This window comes from Patella vulgata, chromosome 3, assembly GCF_932274485.2.
Source record: "Patella vulgata chromosome 3, xgPatVulg1.2, whole genome shotgun sequence".
Lineage (NCBI taxonomy): Eukaryota > Metazoa > Mollusca > Gastropoda > Patellidae > Patella > Patella vulgata.
In genome coordinates this window covers 61652170-61675637 of record NC_065881.2, presented here as the reverse complement: position 1 = coordinate 61675637, position 23468 = coordinate 61652170, and the positions used below count along the sequence as shown (strand labels likewise).

Below are 23468 nucleotides of genomic sequence, written 5' to 3'. Positions count from 1 at the left end.
GGCCCCTGATTGTACGAAAAATCTTGTTTTTAGCTTGTGGTCCCTCTTGGGGTCACAATTATTATCTGATTTAAAAAAACGTTCGAATGACGAATATGTCACCATTACACCGAAACTTTATGGATTATGGCTCTTGATTGTATGAAAAATCACATTTGTAGCTTGTGGACATTCTAAATGTCACAATTTTTATCTGATTAAGAAAACCATTTAAATATATTACCGCTACACCATAATGAGGGTTGAGTTTGAATTTCGTGAAAATCGGACCAAAACTGTCAGACAAAATGGCTGCTCCTTGAATGCAAATAGTGTAAAAATATGTCATATAAAGGTTGTGGATCCTCTAGATGTCACAATTTTGATCCGATTTTGATGAAAAATGAAATACATGTTTATAACCCAAAGATCTTGGTTCGTTTCGATATTCGTGCATATTGGATCGTAGCTTCCTGAATTATGGCGCATGATTGTACGAAAAATCGTGTTACTATCTTGTGGTCCCTCTAGAGGTCAGATTTATTATCCGATTTAAAAAACGTTCAAATATATCAACGTTACACCGTAAGGTCAGCTGAGTCTGTATTTGGTGAAAATGGGACCCAAACTGATGAACAAAATGGCCGCCCCTCGTATGCAAACATATGGTATATCACGGTTGTGGACCCTCTAGAGGTCACAATTTTGGTCCGATTTTGATGAAACTTGAAATACATGTTTATAACCCAAAGATTTTGTTTCCTTTCAATACTCGCGCATATAGGATCATAACTTCCTGAATTATGGCCCTTGATTGTACGAAAAATTGCATTTTTATCTTGTGATCCCTCTAGAGGTCAGAATTATCTGATTTAAAAAAACATTCAAACATATCGTTGCACTGTAAATTGTAATGACGGTTGAGTTCCAATTTCTTGAAAATTGGACCAAAACTGGCGGACAAAATGGCCGTCCATCGTACACAAATAGTGTAAACATCTGGTATATCAAGGTTGTGGATCTCTAGAGGTCACAGTTTTGATCCAATTTTGATGAAACTTAAAATACATGTTTATAATTTAAAGAACTTGGTTCCATTCGATAATCCTGCATATCGGATTGTAATTTCTTGAATTATGGCCCTTCATGATTGTATGAAAAATTGCGTTTTTAGCTTGTGGTCCATCTAGAGGTCACAATTTTTATCCGATTTAGGAAAACTGTGTGAATGTATCACCGTTACACCCTAGTGATGGTTGAGTTTAGTTTTCGTACAAACGAACCAAAACTGCCGGACAAAACAGCCGCCCCTCGTAAACAAATAGTGTAAAAATATGGTGTATCAATTTTGTGGCCCCTTTGATGAAACTTTAAATTTATTTTTATATCACAAAGATCTTAGTTCCTGAATTATGGCCGCTGATTGTTAGAAAAATCGCATTTTTTGCTTGTGGGCCCACTAGAAATCACAATTTGTATTCAATTTTAAAAATCGTTTAAATATATCACTGTTACACTTCAATGAAGGTTTTGTAAAAATCTGACCCGAACTGCCAGACAAAATGGATGGTCCTTGTACGCGAATAGTTTGAATTTCATAAAAATCTTACCCAAACTGCCGTACGCAAATAGTGTAAAAGTGTGTAATACCAAGGTTGTGGACACTCTAGAAGTCTCAATTTTTATCCGATTTTGATGAAACTGGAAATATATGTTTATAATCCAAAGATTGTGGTTCCTTTTGATATTTGCGCATGGATTATGGCCCCTGATTGTATGAAAAATCATGTTTTTATCTTGTGGACCCTCTAGAGGTCACAATTTTTATCCAAAGCGTTTAAATTTATCACCATTACACCCTAATGACTATTGAGTTCCAATTTCATGAAAATAGAACCAAAACTGCCTGACAAAATGGCGGCTTCTTGTACGTAAATAGTGTAAAAATATGTCATACCAAGGTTGTGGACCTTTTAGAAGTCAAAATTGTTCTGAGATTTTGATGAAACTGAAAATATATGTTTATGTCCCAAAGATCTCGGTTCCTTTCGCTATTTGCGCACATCAGACCATAACTTCCTGGCTTATGACCCCTGATTGTATGAAAAATCATAGGGTTTTTTTTTTAGCTTGTGGATTCTCTAGACGTCAAAATTTTTTATCTGATTTTAAAAACTGTTTAAAAATATCACCATTCCACCATTATGAAAGTTGATTTTCTGGATTATGGCCCCTGATTGTATAAAAAAATCGCTTTTGTTTTTTGCTTGCTCTCTATCCATCTCTTGCAAAATGTGGGCGTATCTTGCATGGCAAACGCTGGTTAAAGTCTATTAGCATGCATACTTGAAAATGGCAAAATAATCGACTTGTTGATGGTGGCCATAAACAGACGAAAGCTATGCCTACTGCCTACTCTAGTCTTATATTGAATTCAAACTAAGGGTTCTTTTAGTACGTACAAATTTAACAATACATGCCAATGTGTAGGCCTACGTAAGGGACCTCTTATTTTTGTCCCGTCTGAACGACTAGACTATTTGTAGGAGTTAGTTCATTAATTCATTAAAATTAATTCATTTAATATCTTTAAGGTGAAATAAAGTAAATATATTATTAAGCAATACAAATTAGGAGCTAGTCCCTTTATTGGACCTTGTGAACGCTCTAACGCCAAAATTCATCATCCAATCTTTCTTAAATTTATATGCATTATTTAAATTAGTGAAACGAAGAAGCCTATTGAATTTCAGCAATTTCTGTTTACTACATCTGAAGTTATGGCCCTTGGTTCACTTTATTGAACCTTGTGAACGCTCTAATGCCAAAAGTTATCACCCAATCTTCGTGAAATTTATATGCATGATTTAGATTAGTGAAACGAAGAAGCCTATTGAATTTCAGCAATTTCCGTTCATTACTTCTAGAGGTATGGCCCATGTTTCACTTTATTGAACTTTGTGAATGCCCTAACGGCAAAAGTTATCACCCAATCTTTGTGAAATTTATGTGCATGATTTAAATTAGTGAAGCAAAAAAGTCTATTGAATTTCAGCAATTTCCATCAATTACTTTTGGAGTTATGGCCCTTGTTTCACTTTGTTGCACCTTGAGAATGCTCTAACATCAAAAGTTATCTGCCGATCTGTATGAAATTTACATACGTCATTTAAATTAGTCAAGAGAAGAATCCTATTGAATTTCAACAATTTCCGTATATTACGTCTAGAGTTATGTTATGGCCCTTGTTTCAGTTTGTTGCACTTTGTGAATGCTAACCTCTAAAGTTATCTGCCGATCTGTATAAAATTTATATGTGCCATTTAAGTTAGTAAAAAGAACAATCCTATTGAATTTCAGCAATTTCCGTTTATTACGTCTAGAATTATGGCTCGTTTCACTTTATTGAACCTTGTTAACGCTCTAACACCAAAAGTTACCACCCAATCTTCGTGAAATTTATATGCATTATTTATTAATAAAACCACAAAGCCTATTGAATTTCAGCAATTTACAATAATTACTTCTAGAGTTATGGTCCTTGTTTCACTTTGTTCAACCTTGTTAATGCTCGATTGATGAAAGTTATCATTCCATATCTATGAAATTTATATGCATCATTTAAATTTGTGAAACAGAGGTCTATTTAATTTCAGCAATTTCTGTCAATAATTTCTAGAGTTATGGCGATTTTGAACCTTGTGAACGTTTGAATGACAAAAGTGATTAGCTGATCTGTATGAAATTTATATGCATTATTTAAATTAGTAAAACGAAAAATCCTGTCAAATTTCAACAATTTCTGTTGAGACCCTTTTTTCAGTTTGTGGAACCTTGTGAACCCTCAAACGAGAAAATTTATAATCTGATCTGTATGGAACTGTCTTGTAAGGTCCCCAATTACCTACAAAGGAATAAATATGCGACAACCCTTGTCGAGCTCTTGGACGATTTAGCTGCTGTGGGCTATGTTTTGTTGCCTGGCAACCTATCTTTTAATTCTAAATTAGAATAGGTACATTAAATTCTACCAAATCATACTACTGTAATAGCAGGTAATCCTCAAAGTTGGGTTTTATAAGCCCACATGGAAATGTGGTCGTATATTGCCGTTGTTTCTGTCATCCGCTGGAGTCATTGTTTTACTTTGTAGAACCTTGTGAACGCTCTATCGATTAAAATTTTAGCAAGCCTTCCACTGTTCGAATTATTGGAAATCCATTGCTCTTTTCATCTTATGAACATAAACCCTGTATCCTCCAAAAACCAGCAGTTGCCAGGCAGGATACGCCCACATTTTGCAACAGATGGATAGAGAACAAGCTTAAAAATACCCATGACTTTTTGTACAAGAGAGTCCACAATCTAAAAACACAGTTTTTCGTACAATCAAGGGCCATAATTCAGGAAGTTAATTAATTTCAAGTTTCATCAAAATCAGATCAAAATTGTGACCTTTAGAGAGAGGGTCCACAACCTTTATATACCATATTTTTACACAATTTGTGTACGAGGGGCGCCATTTTGTCCGGCAGTTTTGGACCGATTTTCACGAAATTTTAACACAACCGTCATTAGGGTGTAATGGTTAATATAATCAAACGTTTTTTTAAATTGGATAATAATTGTGACCTCTATAGGGACCACAAGCTAAAAACAAGATTTTTTGTACAATCAGAGGTTATAATTCAGGAAGTTACGATCCAATATGTGACAAAATGGCTGCCCCTCATACTCAAATAGCGTAAAAATAAGGTATATGAATGTTGTGAACCCTCTAGAGGTCACAATTTTCTTCTGATTTTAATGAAACTTGAAATATAAGTTTATAAACAAATTGTGGACGGACGGACGGGTGGACAGGGATGACGACAATATATGTCCACATGAAAATGTGGGCGTATAAAAATTGAAAGTGGTCAAGGGCAATAACTCAGAAAGTCACTGTGTATACATGTAAATAAGGGTTTGCAAGTTTTCAAAATGATTCCTTGTCTCAGACCTTTTAATTTCAAGATTATAGGATAGTTTAATACTTTACAACTGTGGGTGACAGATTAATGACAACAGATTACAATGAGGATGTATAAAATATATCAAATGTAACTTATCTGAATGAGTGGGTTTAAAATCAAATTCCTTGAATCTAGATGAAATTTCAATTTATCATAAGTTTGTAAATAAATACTGGACAGAATTGAACCATTTTTGGACTATTAGAGATTAAACTTTCACAATATTGTAGTTTGAAAGGGATTCATATGGTGCTAAATGACACATCAAGTCTTTACTGATGCATATTTTGTTACATTATCATAAAGAAGAACTGGAATACTATTAAATGTAATTACCAGTATTTTTGTTTTTAGTGTCTTGTAAATGCTTCCATTACTTATAAAAGAATACAAATTTGACAACTTATGGATACTAAGGATGTGGGCACATGTTTTGTTGATTGGCAACTAATATAAATATCAAGATATTTTGTGGTTTATTGTTATAGATGAATGAAAAATAAACATACTTTACTCAGATATTTTGTGGTTTATAGTAGCATATCAAGTTTGGGTAAAAATTTAATTGATTATAACTTAATAAATTGCTATAAATTTTTATACCAATATGTGTCTTTAATCGCTTTTTTTGTTGTGTTTTAATTGAAGGGAAATAACTCTGTCTCTCTTAAAACTACTATGGGTGATGAGAGTGTATGGAGAAAATATTTATCTTGTATTTGAATAATTATTTTCATTTTATAGATTCTGGTCTTGATAGCATAATGTATTATAATTAACAGTATTGGAGAAAACTATTTGTAAGTATCAATTACTACTGACATTGTTATTAGTTGTGTTTACAGGATTTTTTTTATGACGATGCATAAAGTTACTGTTGTAAATATACATGTAGTTCTGTAAATAGTTACATATTTCTAGCAGAATCAGCGGAGAATTTTTTTGTGCTAAACACTTAATAGCGGTGTATGTTTATGATTTGTGGACACATTCTTTACAAGTAAGCAAGAAATGCATGTACAATAGAATGTACCAGTATATAAATATATCACTTGTTGTACAGTATGTGAATAATTTTTTGACCAAAAATGTTTTTAAATTAAAGTACCGGTACTTTTGATTTTATATAGTTATAAACTCTGTATTTAACTTTTACTCTAACATCCTGGGGCATTTGATATTAACTACATACATGCATGTATTGACTAGCCTATAGTTCCCAGAAAACAACTTTTGTAACCAATTTTTGTCACCACCTGAAACAACTGCTACCTACAGAACCTTAGGTAAACCAACCGAGTCACATAACTATATTAGTATATAGTTCACAACTTTTCTTGACATATCTCAGCAGGTTGAAGCAGTCTAGCAAGCAGTAGTTTTGGGCAGACCCGGTTCTAAATGAATAATATCAAAATAAATATCAATATTTAAATTCATCAAAGATGTTAAACATTATACATAATATTATATCATTTTAATTTGATGTCTATTGACAACGGCAAGCCATTAATTAAAAATGGCTAATTAGAGGTAGAGTTGATTGTGTAACACCTCTTTATTTCAATTATTATTAGCCTCGTCATCAAACTTTAGATGTTAAGAACAGATGTTAGGCCATACCAAAAAATCACAAAAGTATATTGAGTCATTGATAATATCAATGTTATGAATGGTAAAATTATTTTTTATTATTTGTGATGGTTTTTAGATAAAGATTTTTTTCCAAAAAAAAAAATTATCAAATAAATCTTAAGCAAAATTTTAATTCATCTGGCCTTCTGAAAATGTAAATCTATTAATCTAATTTCATATAATGATGACCATTTTAATACAAATAAATCCCTAAATCAAGAAAGTTCAAAGACTCCAAAAGTCTCCAGTTCAAATGATTTTAAACAAAGATATGATTTGTTCTGGTCTAATTACCTGTCTGCTTTGTACACTGTCAATTAATGGTAGTAGGGGTTTTCATTCATTGTTCGCTACATATCCCACCTGTCATCCCTATCTTGTGTCTGCTCCTCTCCCCATCAAAGTCATTGGTTCTGTAATGTCAAAGAGGAATGAAAAACTATCCAAGTACTCCTTTGAAGGTGTGTAAAAGTTCATTTAGCTTTTGTAAGAGATAGTTGCACCATTGTTAAGTTTATAAACATTTAGTGTATTTATTGGAGATAACACATCAGATCTATATTACCAGTTTATAGTAAATTATTCTGAAAGAATATTGTCTTTTATCTTGCCATAAGTCATTATTGTTGAATTTCTAAGACTTCAGGGAGGAGTGGGATGTAAAGAGCATATGTTTATTGGGACTCAAGTTTATTTTCTTTGTAGAAAGAATGCAGTCATATTATATAATGGCTTGTTGTTTAAAAATTCTTGTATTAATGAATCTGTGTGTTTTGTTTTGATAAACACTTTTTAATTCTATTTCTTTACTTCTGAAGAAAGTTATGAAAGATATCCATCAATAAAATCAGTTTGTAGTCAAATGTTTGTAGTATATATATTGTTATGTAGCCCAGCCCATCATATAGATTTCTGAACAAAAACTTAGAATATACATGTACATGTACGTTGTCAGGAAACAAGATTTCAAACAATCTGATTAAAACACAGATCCTATTTCGCTTCTTTTTTATAGTTCAAAATTTTGTTTTACTTGTCTTTACTACACTAGGATCTGGAAGAGTTGTTATCATTGACATGTTCTGAATGGTGTCAGGGATTAGCCAATGAAACGGTCTGTTACGGCAAGCTTTAGGTGTGTTTTGCACGGAACTGTGGGTAATCCACTAGTAACATCAATGCTGATTGGTTACTCAAATGTCTGCTTGTATGACCTCTGATGCGACCTATCGCTACAACCGGTCAGATCTTCATGTAGTGTAGGCCATTGAAAGTATAAAAAAATGAAGCGAAATATAGATCTGTATTTTTTTAATCAGATTGGATTTCAAAGTGTAAAAATAATGGTTGTGGCTTTAATTTTTGAAGCAATGTCAATTAAGTTACATTTCATAAGGACTCTTCTTCACAAGTGTATGGATAAAAGGGTTTAATATAAAAAAAAATTGGGGGCAGTACGGGTCATATGAAATATAAAGTTGTAGGATGCCATATGAAATATAAAGTTGGAGGATGCTAAGATGCATCGCATTTATGGAAAACAAAATTAAAACCAAATTTAATTCACAAAATTGGAACAAAATAGTACCTGAATCACAGGAATATGCCTGGAAATAAGTCATCTGTCACTGACAATGTCAGGCAAAAATTACCGTTTTGAAGGGCACAATACCCTAGTAAGTAGTAGATGTCTTTATCTGGTCCAGATTTTTTTTATTTTGGAACCTGTAATCAGGAGATGCAACTTGTCTTATTACAGAGCAGATGACAAAGCTGCTGGCATGCTATGTTTTGTCTGCTATAGATATTTTAATATATCTGGCATAAACAAGCCTGGAAATGAGGCACCTGTCACTGACAATGTCAGGCACAGATTCAGGCTTTGTCAGGCACTAAGCCTCTGGTGCCTGTCATTTTGTCCGGCACTGATTCGTCTCTTTTGCCGATATTATTAATACATGTCCGGAACTAAGTTGAAAATGTCAGCTACTATTTCATCAGTGCCTGACATTTTGTCAGGTAGGGTATGGTATACCTAAAATTATTATTTCCATTTCAACACAGAATGCAAGATTTTTTTGTTCTTATTTGAAAAAAAAAATTACATGTGTCTTTACTTGTTAAAATCTTAAAAATGACAATAATGGGTGTTTAAGGTGATCATTGAATTATCATGTAAGCTGACTATAATTTTAGTGAAGATAGTTACAGCAGGTGAACAACTCAATCTATGCAATTTCTACCATGGTGTCAAATGTTATCTTAGATCAAGCATATTGTTTGGAGAGAATGGCAGCTATTGTAATGGTAATTTCTATGACAAAGTTATTCTTTAATCTGTAAGATATTTAGACCATGAGTTGGTGATGTTGTATGTTACTTAATGCAGCTGCTTATCTCACTGCCTTAATAGCTTTGTTACCTCCTTAACAATAAAATATGCCTTTTCTTTATTATTCACCTGGGATATTGTAAAATAATTGATAAAAGATAACCACAATCAAATTGAAGTCATAAGATTTTCAGATTATTATCCTGTCAAAAATTCCATTTTTTAAAATTTAACAGTAAGCATAAAACCCCATCTGAAAATTTGCATATATATGAATTATGAAATTTTGATAGAATTTATTATCAGAGTATCAGTGGCATATGGAATTGATGTTTCAAATGTGTAAGGGATTCTGCTTTTGATATCTAATACAGTTAAACATACATTATGCAAGAGCTACATCTGCCTATAGTAGGTCTTTCTTTAGGTCTGAAATATTATATAAACTATTAATTAGACATTAATTCACGTAGCCAGACCATAATCAACTCTGTCAACGCTAGCCTGCGATAATATTTGGATTATGATCTGATTTGCTGCATAACTTTCCTTCTCCCATAATGTATCTTTAATCAACACCTTCTAAATAATTACCAGTTTACACCAGTCAACACTTTTTATTAGTGAAAAATCATGAATTTGCACCATTGATAATTGGCATAGTTTAGTGTTATTTTTTTGTTTTATAAAATGATCAGATCAAGGTTCATGTGAGAAATCTGGCAAACACTGATGAGCTGGCCAGAAGTGTCAGAAACATCAAGAATGCAAGGGAAAGACAATAATGGTATTTTTGTTACCCAATCTACTTTAAATGAAGTAAAGTTTTATTTAGCTAAGGGAGCCCCAGTAGTTAAGCAGAAAGGGCAGAGGTTCCTTGACTCAAATGTTCCAGTTTGAAATCCTAAAGTGGGCTGAGTAGAACCATGAGATTGTTTAAGCCTAGTTCCAACTTGTTGAGTAACATCTACTGGACAGTTGTAATTTGCAGAGAGTAGGTGGAATTGCCAGTGGCCAGCCACATGCATGTAACCATACGATAAAGTAACCAGATGTATTTTCCTTTTTTTTGCTAAATAATATTCAAATCATAAAAATGTATAGATATTGGAAATATCAAGAATGAGCATCATACTGCAAATGATACTTAAGTTTTCATTTTATCAAAGTCATCGTGGGGTGAAATTCCCCTGGGAAAAATCTGAACAGAAAAGTATGAAAAACAACTCCTACAGGTAAATTGTAGATAAAATAAAGAATGTAAGGACTGGTAGATAGGTCAGTTAAGGTGAAGTAGATGATAATGGTTCTTCCACCTGTCAGTCTATACACTATCACCTGTTCCTACAGGTATAACAGCAATACAATATGATATTGTTTTACTTCTTTATTCTTCGTTATTATTGTAAATAGCATGTCAGGGAAAAAATATTAGAAAATCAATTACTGTACTTATTATCAAGATTGTTTTGATAAGTTAATATAGAATAACATTGGGGGTTTACATATTTTTTCTTGTATTGGTTATTATTCTTTTACTGAAGTAGCAATTATTCAGCTAATTGTCAAGTCTTCAGTTATAAGTAATAACTGTGAATAAATATTCATATTTTGAACTTTTGAAGATTGTTTATATATCCACAAATATAAAGTATCTATAATGACAAAGTATCTATAATGTCATTCTTTTGTTAAAAGCTATTACAACTAACTTGACATAATGATTTACAACAGATATAAGTTCCACTGATTAACTGGAATTCTTTTCAATGGATTTTTTTGTTTAGTTTAGATAATTATTATTGTGTCCAAACAGAAGTCCTTTATTCCATATTGATTACATTCAATTCATCTATGTTTTATCAATGTATTGTTAATTTGCATGATTTGATGATATCTCAGGCATAACACTGGTGCGATAATGGACACACGAGGATTAACACTCCCATGTTACAAGCATTAACTTTTAACATATTTGTCTAATATTTCTTTTGATATTTTGTCAATGGTTGATGAAATAATTCTTGGTAATTTGTAATGGAGAATGTTGTTTTCTAATGTATGTGATTACCACAAAAATAACGACAAATATAGGTAAACATTTTGAAAATTGTCCATATTTAATTCACGTACCAGCTTGAAGTTCACGTCAGTAATATTCTTGAATAGATTACTGTCTTTGTTTTTTTTTTTTTGATGAAGTCTTGTTTCGTCAATTGATCACAATAATCTAAAATATTAGCATTTTCTACTATTGCCAGTATCAGAAAATACCGTAGCCAAAATAAGTTGACACAGCACAATGGCATTTCTTCTTAACACAATTTGTAGCTTTTTGTCTATCACGTAACAAGTCACCTAACTTGCAAAAGTTTTTATTCATTTGTCGATGATAGACAACGCCACAATGATCATGTGATAATCATAATTGAAATAGCTTTAAAATAAATTCTGTACGACTATGATATAGCCTTCCATTGTGAGAAAAATGTTGCCAACCAATCTATGAACTTAAAGGACAATGCCAGTGCCAAATGAATTTAGATCTGTAATTGAATTGGTTAAATACATTCCAAATATAGTTTTAGCACAGAGGTCTTTGCAATTTGAAAACTCCAGAAATGAAGATGAAAAGTTGTTTTATGAAACTGAGAGAAGATAAGCATAATCTGGGTGTTTATCACAGAGTTAAATTCCCATTTAATGTTTATCCTATGATATAAATCTTGGGAATGCAATCCATGAAGGCTCTTTCCCTAAAAATAGCAAATTGTAACATGCAAGCAAACTCTCTCTGCTATCTATGTAGCCAAATCATAACTGTGCATGGTATAGGTACTAGAATTGACAACATTTTATGTGTGTTTTTGTTTATTTTTTTAAAAAAAACGTATCAATATTTGATTTCAAATTGTAGCATTATTGTATTCATGTAATATACTCGGCCAAATTAAAAACTTGACACTCGGGATTTTTGGGACTAGATTTTTAATATTTGGTTTAAGGCAACTATTTTAGTGTTATGTTGTGCACAGACGACCTTGACATCAACAGAAAGCAAGAATACGTCTCGCCGAAAGTCCTTGACATTGATAACGTTCGTGATGTCACAGTACCCCCCAAAATGAAATTCACAGACTTGGAGAACAATCAGAATAAAGTGTTTAGTAACGGTTGTGGCCTCCTCTAGCGTCTCGTACTGCCACACAACGTCTTCTCATGGATCTCAGAACATTAGTAAACACTACCCGAGGAAGACGTCGCCACTGCTCAGCAAGAGCATGTTGAAGGTCCTGCAACGTCAGTGGTGGATTCACTTGCTGACGAACACGTCGACCCAGTTCGTCCAAGATGTGTTCAATAGGATTAAGGTCGGGCTAAGCGACGGACAATCCAAGACTTGGACACCGGCATTTCTTAAAAAATTCTGGGTAGCAATTGCTGTATGGGGTCGAGGATTGTCTTGTTGACACGTTAGTCCAGGCCCATGTCTCTGCATAAACGGAAGAAGAACAGATTGCAAAATCTGATCCCTGTACTGGACAGCATTTAAGTTCCCTTGGACAACAACAAGAGGAGAACGTCCATGTGCACAAAAAGAACTCCAAACCATGACGCTGCCGCCACCAAATCGGTCAACTTCTCTGACGCATACTTGAGCGTAACGTTCACCTCGTCTGCGGTACACTCAGACCCTGCCATCAGCAAATCTCAAAGTGAATCGAGATTCCTCACTAAAGACAACCGAATTCCACTGTCTTTGAGTAAATCTTATGTGTCTTGTGGCCCACACAAGTCGGTTACGGCGATGAAGAGGTGTCAATATTGGTCCATTATAGGGCCTCCAAGCTCGAAGACCAGCAGTCTGCAAGCGATTTCGAACAGTTTGTGCAGTTACCCTTCCACCAAACATCTCTCTACTTGTGGAGGTTGCAGTGACAAATCTGTTTCTAAGATGACGTAATCGTATTGCTTGATCTTCCTGGAGTGACGTCACACGTGGCGCTCCCGCCCTTGGGCGGTCGGCAATAGTTCCAGTTTGAAGCACTCTCATTCTAAGATTAATTATTGTCTGGCGTGAACAATTAAAGGCTCTTGCAACAGTGACCACAGACTGACCAGCATAGAGCCTACCTATAGCACGTAGACGTTCTACATTTGAAAGGCGCGGCAATTTTCTAACAAAGATGAAAATAACAATTTTAATTTGTTTTTCCAGTTCAAGTTAAGTGTGCGTGTTCAGTTTAAGCAAACTTGCATTGATTGACCTCACGAGTTTGTGTTTGCACGTGTTTTTCAGGTTTTTCATCTTTATATGCTCAAAAGTCACGTGATCCACGTGACTTTACAATTTTATGAAATTAAAGCCTTCTTACTACTTACTATCGTTAGAAACACTTTAAAATTTATTTGACTTAGCAGAAAAAATTTTTTGTTAAAATTCATCAGTGTCAAGTTTTTAATTTGGCTGAGTATACTTATAAAACATTCAGTCCTTTTTCATCTTGGGGGTTGGATGGCCGAATGGTTAGCGCGTGCGTGCTGTATATCACCAGGTCTGTCATTGAGTCATCTGACGTGGTTTCAATTCCCCTGGTTGTACGTGACAAGGGGTAGGGTCGTTTGTTCAACCTCGTTGGTTTTCTCCGGGTCCTCTGGTTTCCTCCCACTGCTAATGACCCCTACGTGGAAGTGAATTATTGAAATAAAATTGAACCATATGTTAGTCCCAAAATGACCTAGTTTGTGTCGAGTGAACATTAAACCCCATTTCTCTCTCTCTCTCTCTCACTTTTTCATCTCCAGTTGGTAATATTGGATACTTTTCATTTTAAATGTCACACAACAAAAAGTGACATTTTAAAATCTAAACAGAATAAGCCTCTTGTGTGTTCAAAATTTCAATGGTTTTGACATGCAAAAAGAACATGGAATATTGGAAAGGAATGTTACAAAGGATGGTGTATAAAGCTTTAAAAAAAAACAATCTTACTCGTATAGCTGTAAACCCATTGTTTGATTTGGATCCCTGCCTTGCTAATTTCAATTTGCTGCAGATGGATTTATCGTTCATACATAATTCAGATAGACCTTTTGATTGATAGTATTCATTGAAAATATGACTATGAAAGCTCAGATAAATAATGTCTGTAAAACGTGTATAAGAAAAATTATTCAGATTAGAACATTTATCACACATGATTCAACTAAAACTTGAAGGGCGTTGCTGTGTGTGATCTATGGTAATTTCGCAAATAATTTTGTATTATTTTTTAAACTCTGTTCCACATGAATTTGGTATGATATTAAATTTTGAAATAAGCTTAGAAATAGTCATATTTCGCGTTAAATCTACAAAATTAATTCTCTGACTTGCCTGATCCGAATTAAATGATTTTTGGTAAGCATATAGCTAAGCTCGTCCTCTATAAAATGACCAGAGTGTTTTTTCATGGTGCCAGTAATAATGCCAAAATTCCTGAAAATCAAAAAATTTCTGATGTTGTTATGGAAACTGACCTGAATTAAAATCTATTTCATATAATCACAGGTTTTTCGGAATGTAATCTTCAATTTGACACCAAGTTTGTTAAAATTGGTTGAGTAGAACTTGGATTTTTTCATTTTCCTTGGTTTACAAAAAAGTCCTTTTGAATCGTGATTTATTCCAGTAATGCGGATAAAATGTCATGAATTCAATCTGATTAAAATACAGATCTATGTTTCTTTTCGGTTTTTTCCCCCGCCTGTTGAAGAGAGGAGGGGACTATTAAAATGGTTCGTTCATCTGTCCGTCTGTCTGTATGGCCATCTGTCTGTCCGTTGCTCTTTTTGGGACACAATATCTTTACTTCTAATTGAGCAAGAATGTTCAAACTTGCTGTAGGTGTTTATTAGGTCAGTGCCTTGATGGAGTTCGAAGATGAGCATTTTCTGCTTTTATACTTAGGGTAAGCAGAGATAAGCAATTTGATTGGTTGATGCTTTAGTTCTAATAAGTGAGAGTGATGAAACTTGGTGTATAGTTTTATGACATTAATACCTTGACTAAGTTGGATAATGAGCATTTTCTGCTTAGGGTAAGCAGCTTGATAAGCTGTTTGATTGATGAAGAGTTTGGAACACAATAACTCTCATTCTAATTGAGCCAGAATATTGAGCGAGAATGTTCACACTTGATATTAGTGTTTTTTAGGTGAATGCCTTGATGGAGTTCAAAGATGAAAATTTTCTGCTTAGGGTAAGCAGAAATAAGCAATTTGATTGGCTGATGCTTTGGGACAGATAACTTTAGTTCTAAGTTCTAATTGAGTTAGAGTGAGGACACTTGGTGTATAGTTTTATCACATCAGTACACTTGAGGGTAAGCAGAGCAATAAGCAGTTTGATTGGTCGAGACTTTGTAACACAATAACTCTCCTTCTATTGAGGTAGAATGTTGGTGTAGGAGTTCATTAGGTGAATGCCTTGATGGAGTTCGATGATAAACATTGTCTGCTTACAGTAAGCAGAGATAAGAAATCTGATAGATTAATGCTTTGGGGCACGATAACTTTGATTATAATTAAATGAGAGCGATGAAACTCCGAGTATAGATTCATTATATCATTACCTTGACTAAGTTCGATGATGAGAATTTTCTGCTTAGGCGAAGGAGCAATAATCAATTTGATTGGTCTAGACATTTGATTAACCAATCAACGTTGATATTTCTAGTGGGTTACCCACAGTTCCATGCACCTCACGCCAAAAACACAACGCAGCAGACCATTTCATTGGCTAATCCTTCACATCATCCAGAAAGAGGGTTATATAACAACTCTTCCAGGTGCTAGTATAGTAAAACGAAATTTTGAATATAAAATACAAAATGAAATAGGATCTGTGTTTTAATCAGATTGTTATGAATTAGTAATTTCAATATCCTCAAGACTGGTTATTTGAGATCGAAGGAATCCCTCTAATCTGGTGTCTGTGTATCGGAAATGACCAAAATGAGACAACAGAAACAGAACCAAAGAAAGCTTGTGACTGTGATGTTCAGGTACTATTTTTAGAGTAGCCAAGGTCAGGAATAGCCTTCCTTTGAGTGATGATCCTGAGCAATCTGGCATGGTAACGGTTTCTGTCTGTTGACAATTATGTTTTTAGGGGTAAAGGAGACAGGTACTAAATTATCACTGAGAAATAGTTTGGAAAGTTAGTGTGAATCGTAGACATGGCAATGCCCTTAATGAATTCATAGTGTCAATTCTTTACTCTTGCTGTCTGGCGCGGGGGTTGGATGGCTGAATGGTTAGCACATGCGCACTGTATCAAAAGGCCTGTCATTGAGTCAACTGGTGTGGTTTCAAATCCCCGGTTGTGTACGTGACAAGGAGTAGGGTCACCTGTCCAACCTTGTGGATTTTCTCTGGGTCCTCCAGTTTCCTCCCACTGCTAAAGACCCCTATGTGCAAGAGATTATTGAAATAAAATTAAACCATATGTGAGTCCTGAAATGACCTAGTTTGTGTGTGGACGTTAAACCCCATTTTCTCTCTCTCTTTTGCTCTCTGGCACTGTTACTCACAAATTAATATTCAAATATTATGCAGCTAAGTTAATAACTGAAGCCATATAACTCCTATATTGTATAATCTACATTGGTTACCTATTTCCTTTAGAGTTAAGTTCTAAAGGATTACATTTGTCAAAGCTCTTTGAAGGTTAAGTCCCAAAAGGAAATCTCAGATCTTATACTGAAACTTTAATAAATTTGTTACATCAAGACTGCATAATTTCAATTCTTTACCTTTGCTCTCTACCGTTCCTCACAACTCACGAATGAATTTGCAAAAATTATGCAGCTAAGTTAATAACTGAAACCATATATCTCCCATATTTTTAAATCTAAGTTCTAAAGGCTTACATTTGTCAGAGCTCCTTGAAGGTTTAAGTCCTAAAAAGAAATCTGAGATCTTCAACAGGCCCATGTTTGTTAGTAGCTTAACACATTCTTCAAATTGTTCCATTTTTCAAAAAAAAAAACTCTTCTTGTACTTCTGTAAATACAGTTTCATGGAAAATATATGCAAAACACCATGTTGTTTATATAAGACATAGCTCTGATATCAAGATGTAATCAACAAAACACATACTTATGGAAAACAGCTACTAGTGTATTTAAGGCGACGTTTCGTAGAGTATTCTCTCAACGTTAGCTTGATAACGTTGAGAGAATACTCTACGAAACGTCGCCTTAAATACACTAGTAGCTGTTTTCCATAAGTATGTGTTTTGTTGTTACTCTATCCAGTTACTAAATGCCATTTAAAGAAGATGTAAGAATTTAGTTTTTCCAATTAAAAAGTTATCCTGTCAATGCATAAAACAAAATTTGTTGTCACCAAAAACCAAAGATTTCATATTAATTATACATGTTCTATTAACAGGGATCATAGCAGGAAATTAACTGAAAGTGGTTTGATTTTGCAATTACTCACAACTGGAAACAGATTTCACTGTTACCATTAATACATTTTCTAACAATCTAATTATAGCAGTGGGTGATTATTATTATTATTATTACAAGTAAATTCTATATACCACATTCGGAGGTTTAGATAAAGTAAATTGTGTAATCATATTACATAATGTGACTCAACCAGTTTCCATTAAGTTGATATATTTATCATTTAATAATTAATAATAGGATATATTTAATATCCTAATCATTACCAAAATTGACACTTTTCAAATACTGCATAATTTGTATATGAAATAAATGAATAATTAAAATCAGATAACAGCTATTCTCATCCTGTTTTATTCTGATACTCCATGGTGTCTGTATTGTGAATATTTCTTTTTTAAAAAGATGATTTGTGTAAATATTATGCCATATTTTTTAGATTCTTTGTTGTTCAGAATTTGGAATGAAACTTTTGGACAAGAGGAAATGATTTCTATATCCTTTTCTTCCATATGACACTATTTGTCAACTGTGTCCTGTCGGTATCAGACAAGAGAAATATTTGCTATTTGCAGTGTTTATATTTACGTTCGGGGCAAATTTTGCTTCTATTTAATATCATAGATTTGCCATTCCTGACAAGATTTCAAAATTTTAAACATATTTTTTTAACTCTCTAATACATGATTAAACAATTTGAACTCAGATGTAGTTCAGAATGTATTTGCAATGAATACATATGATAGAATATAAAACCAAATTAATGAAGACAATATTTTTGATTTTAGATACAATTCTGTACAGATCTTCATTAAAACTTAAAATCAAATTTATGAATACAAGATTTTTAATTATTCATTATTTACAGTGTTAATGATCTTTAAAACTTAATATAATTAATGGCCTCAATTTATTAGTTATTACATCATTAACTCATTGGTAATTTTCCGGAGTGGTCTGCATCTTAATTGAATCCCCATGAATATTTTTGATGTGTAAATCAATTAATAAAATTGAAATGACCTAACAAGTATTTGTAGATTGTAATCAAAGGTTATCTTTATTTCTATATTATCAGCTGTACTTGTAGTATTATGATATGATGATTTTATCTGCATCTATTGATTTTAAACACCTGCAAGTCATTACAGTGTTTATTGTCATCCCTTCTACAAGCTTCTTTTTCTTCTCTCCTGTTAATTCATCAGAATATAAAAAAAACCACACACACATTTAATGCGATTGAATTTATTTGCACTAATTAGATCATATATTAGGATGAAATATAATGAGCTGAAAAAACATCATTTTTTATTTTATGCAGATTTATTATATTATTTATGAATGGACTTAAAAGCATCAAATATATGTGCCATACATTAAATGAAGCATGAATTTACTTTTGTTTTTAAAAATTATTCATAAAGATGCATTATATAACATTTAGATAAAGACCTGGACATTTTTGCTATAATAGTTCAAAAATAGATAATGAAGATATTGAAAATTTCATTCAAATTACTTAATTGTGAGAAAACTCATTAGTGTTTGATGATGTAACGTAGATTGTTCATTATAGTAGCAACAGTAATTGATAATTGAGAGTAAGTAATTAGTATCCATTTTATCGCTAAATTTTTAATTCGCGCGGGTGTTCTAATCCATATAAATTATGGCCATCCGATGGTCAATAATTGCATAGAACCAATTTTAACCTCACATGTGCGAACTCATTGAACCCGATACAAGTCCACTACATATACTATTTAATTAAGGACGTAATATTTTCCATATGTAGTAACAATGTTCTTGATTAAATAGAATTTGCACAGTTGGCTTTACGAGGGTATATATAACTCCCTGTGCTTCCTGTTGTTAGCAGAGACGCAGACAGTTGACGACGAGAGATACAAGCGGGAAAGAAAAGAGACGCAGACAGGAGACTGGGGGAGCAGAGACTGGTGAAATGGGCTCATCGGAGTTCAGCCGCTGCCGAGGCAGAAGGGCGGACTTGGGCAGAATGGTTGAAATGTAGTCATATTATACTATAGTATCATGTTGATGGTTGGTTCCTGTTGTATTTATATAGCTGTTTTATATTCTGTTCTGATGTAAATAAATCATATAGTTACGAAACTGATCTCTGTTATCGCTTAGATAGTGTTACACTTGTTAATAAATGCTAATATAATAATTTATATACCATTTAAGGCTCAAATAAAGACCTGCAATAGGCAGATTTAGCTCTTACATAATGCATCTTTAAGTTTTATGCCCATTCCCCTCAAGAGTTTATCAATTATTGAAGCATTCTTGTCAAACTAAGGAACTAGTATGATTGAAAAAACTTTGTTTGTCACACGTTTTTTTACTATTGTCCCCCACCTTTCGCAGAAAGCAGGTTACTATAAAATGGTGTGTCTGTCTGTCTGTCACACTTTTTGGGACACAGTAACTCTACTTCTAATGGAGCTAGAATATTCAAACTTGGTGTAGGTATTTATTAGGTCAATGCCTTGATGGAGTTTGAAGATGAGATGAGCATTTTCTGCTTAGGGTAAGCAGAGATAAGCAATTTGATTGGTTGATGCTTTGGGACACTCGATAACTTCAGTTCTAATTAAATGAGATTCAATACCTTGACTTAATTCAATAATGAGCATTTTCTGCTGAGGGTAAGTAGAGCAATAAGCAATTTGATTGGTTGAGACTTCGGAACACAATAACTCTCCTAATTGACTAGTATATATGTAGGTGTTTATTAGATGAATACCTTGACAGAGTTTGTAGATGAGAATTTTCTGCTTAAGGTAAGCAGATATAAACAATTTGATTGCTTGATGCTTTGGAACATGATAACGTTAGTTCTAATTAAGTGACAATGATGAAACTTGGTATATAGTTTCATGACATCAATACCTTGACTTAATTTTTATACGCCCACATTTTCATGTGGACGTATTATGCCGTCGCACCTGTCCGTCCGGAAGTCCTTCCGTCCACAATTGTTTGTGGACACTCTACAGGTCAAGTGACGAAACTTGAAATATAGGTTTATCTCCAAAATATCTCGGCTGTTTTCGATATTGGCACGTATCGGATCGAAACTTCATGGATTATGGCCCCTGTTTGTACGAAAAATCACGTTTTTAGCTTGTGGACACTATAGAGGTCACAATTTTTATCCGATTTTGTTGAAACTTGAAATGTAAGTTGATAACCCAAAGATCTCGGTTCCTTTCGATATTCGGGCATATCGGCCCGAAATTCCTGAATTATGGCCCCTGATTGTACAAAAAAATCACATTTTTAGCTTGTGGACCCTATAAAGGTCATAATTTTTATCCGATTTAACAAAAAACGTTTTATTATATCACCGTTACACCCTAAGGATGGCCAAGTTCGAATTTTGTGAAAATCGGCCCAAAATTGACAGACAAAATGGCCGTCGTTTGTTCTTAAATAACCTAAAAATATGGTATATCAAGGTTGTGGACCCTATAGAGGTCACAATTTTTATCCGATTTTGTTGAAACTTGAAATGTAAGTTTATAACCCAAAGATCGCGGTTCCTTTCGATATTCGCGCATATCGGACCGTAACTTCCTGAATTATGGCCCCTGATTGTATGAAAAATCATGTTTTTAGCTTGTGGACCCATTAGAGGTCATAATTTTTATCCGATTTAAAAAAACGTATTATTATATTACCGCAAGGACAGTTGAGTTTGAATTTTGTGAAAATCACCCCAAAATTGACAGTCAAAATGGCCGCCGTTCGTTCTCAATTAGCGTAAAAATATGGTATATCAAGGTTGTGGACCCTATAGAGGTCACGATTTTTATCCGATTTTGTTGAAACTTGAAATTTAAGTTTATAATCCAAAGATCTCGGTTCCTTTCGATATTCATGCATATCAGACCCTGATTGCACGAAAAATCGCTTTCTTTTTAGCTTGTTCTCTATCCATCTCTCGAAAATGTGGGCGTATCCTGCCTGGCAGCCGCTGGTGATAATGCACGTTGTCTGCTGAGGGTAAGCAGAGTGATAACCAATTTGATTGGTTGAGACTTTGGAACACAATAACTCTCCTTCTAATTGAGGTAGAATATTCAAACTTGGTGTAGGTGTCTATTAGGTGAATGCCTTGACAGAGTTGGATCATTAGACAAAAGACAAGTAGATTGATTTATGATACCATGTGGCCGATTCATTGTTTTACTAATCGGCTAGATTAAACATCAATCGGCTAAATCCCACAAAATACAGCCGATTAAGAAATAAGGTGTGCAGCTATTTTTTCATGTGTTCCAAGGTGTGCCATTGGCAAAAAAAGATTGAGAACTACTGTGTCAGAGTGACGACAGCCCACTTGTAGTCTGAAACCTAGTCTGAGCTTGTGGTGTCATCTGTCACTGAGGATAACTATCTTGCAACGTCGCCTAGTTTATTTGAAAATTATTGTGGAATCCCCAGTTGTTGAATTTGGAAACGGCAGTATTTTTATCCTGAACAGAAACTTTTCTTGAAAGCATGTAGAACTGTTGTTGTTATAGAAAATGAAACATAAATATGGAATCAAATTAAATATTTAATTTTAATTACAGGTATATTGCTTATTTACCTGTCACATGACAGGGTTATATGCTTTGATAATTTCATAAAACTTGTTTTTCACTTCAAAACCGATATCTTGGTCATGGAGTACTTGTTTTATTTTCAAGTAAGATCCTAATAATGTATTGATTATTCAACTGTTAAAGGGTTCAAATTTCTAATTTATATGGTACTAGTCATGAAAGATATCTGGATGTGTTTTTCTGAAAAGATAGAAGAGCTTTCACTATTTTCTCTTTAAACTAGTAATTATTCTCTGACTCATCTCTTTCAATCAGTTTTCTCCATGAATTATTATCATTTAACACTGGTACAACCTCTTAAAGGAAACTGTGTTATTACCGTTTGCATGGTCATAAAATGCACATTTATTTAAATTAAAATCAGTAGCCATGTTTTATTCACATGTCCTTTAATTCCTGCTGTTTTCAGAGCAAATAGACCATCAGATCACTACTAATCAATAAATTTTTTTGTAAGAATTGCTTATTGGATTTTAATGATAATGTTTATTTAATGTTAATAAAAACAGTTTGATAGATAATTGTTTATGTTAAGTTTATAGGTAGGGTCATTTTTGGGGTCATTTCCGGATTTTCAAGTTTCAACTAGTGAGAGTTGACCAATTTCAAATTTGCATTTAAAATTGATGACATAATTTCTAGATGATTTTTCCTTATCTCAGAATTATCACCACTTGTAGGGTTAATTGTTATGATTGATTGTTATAATAAACTTAAAGCAAAGTGTGATTAGTTTAAGTACAACATAATTGTTACTTCAGCAATATCAGACAGATTATCTGTACTTACATAGATTTTTTCAATCAGATTAAAACAGAGATTCTATTTCGTTTCGTTTTTTATAGTTCAAAATTTATTTTTACTTGTCTTTACTACACTAGGATCTGAAACTAGTGAAAGAGTTGTTTAACCTGCGTTCTGGATTGTGTGAGGTATTAGCCAATAAAACCATCTGTTACGGTGACTTCTGATTGATTAATCAATGCCTGATGTCATAGGGTCAAAAGCCGCTCATACAATCTCTGACGTGACCTTCTACTATGACCGTTCAGATCATGTAGTGTAGGCCATCGAAAGAAAAAAACAACGAAACGAAATATAGATCTGTATTTTAATCAGATTATAATTGTTTGGACCTATATAATAGAATCCAAAGATACATGTGAGCCAAATTAGTTTAACATGTTATCTATGCATGTCATGGTTTTGATGCCAGGCTTGCGTGTGACAGGTTATGGTCACTTGCCTGACTTTAAGGTTTGTCTAAGGGCACTCCATTTTCCTCCCACATCTAAGACCGTCTGCACAAGCTACTTGGGGGAAATATAAAACAAATTTAACTTAAACATTTTACATGTAGGAACAAAGATTGTGATGCTTATTAAAATGGATGTTTGTTGGATTTATATAAT

At 33.5% G+C, this 23468-nt stretch overlaps 1 protein-coding gene across 2 annotated transcripts in view; it reads left to right on the top strand.

Moving 5' to 3' along the window:
* LOC126816259 (TOX high mobility group box family member 4) overlaps positions 1-23468 on the top strand; it is a 61795-nt gene that overhangs the window by 1294 nt on the left and 37033 nt on the right. For both annotated transcript variants that reach the window (XM_050542542.2, XM_050542543.2), the window contains exon 2: positions 5739-5794. The gene's annotated coding sequence lies outside the window, so the exon portion shown is untranslated. The remainder of the gene's footprint in view (positions 1-5738; positions 5795-23468) is intronic.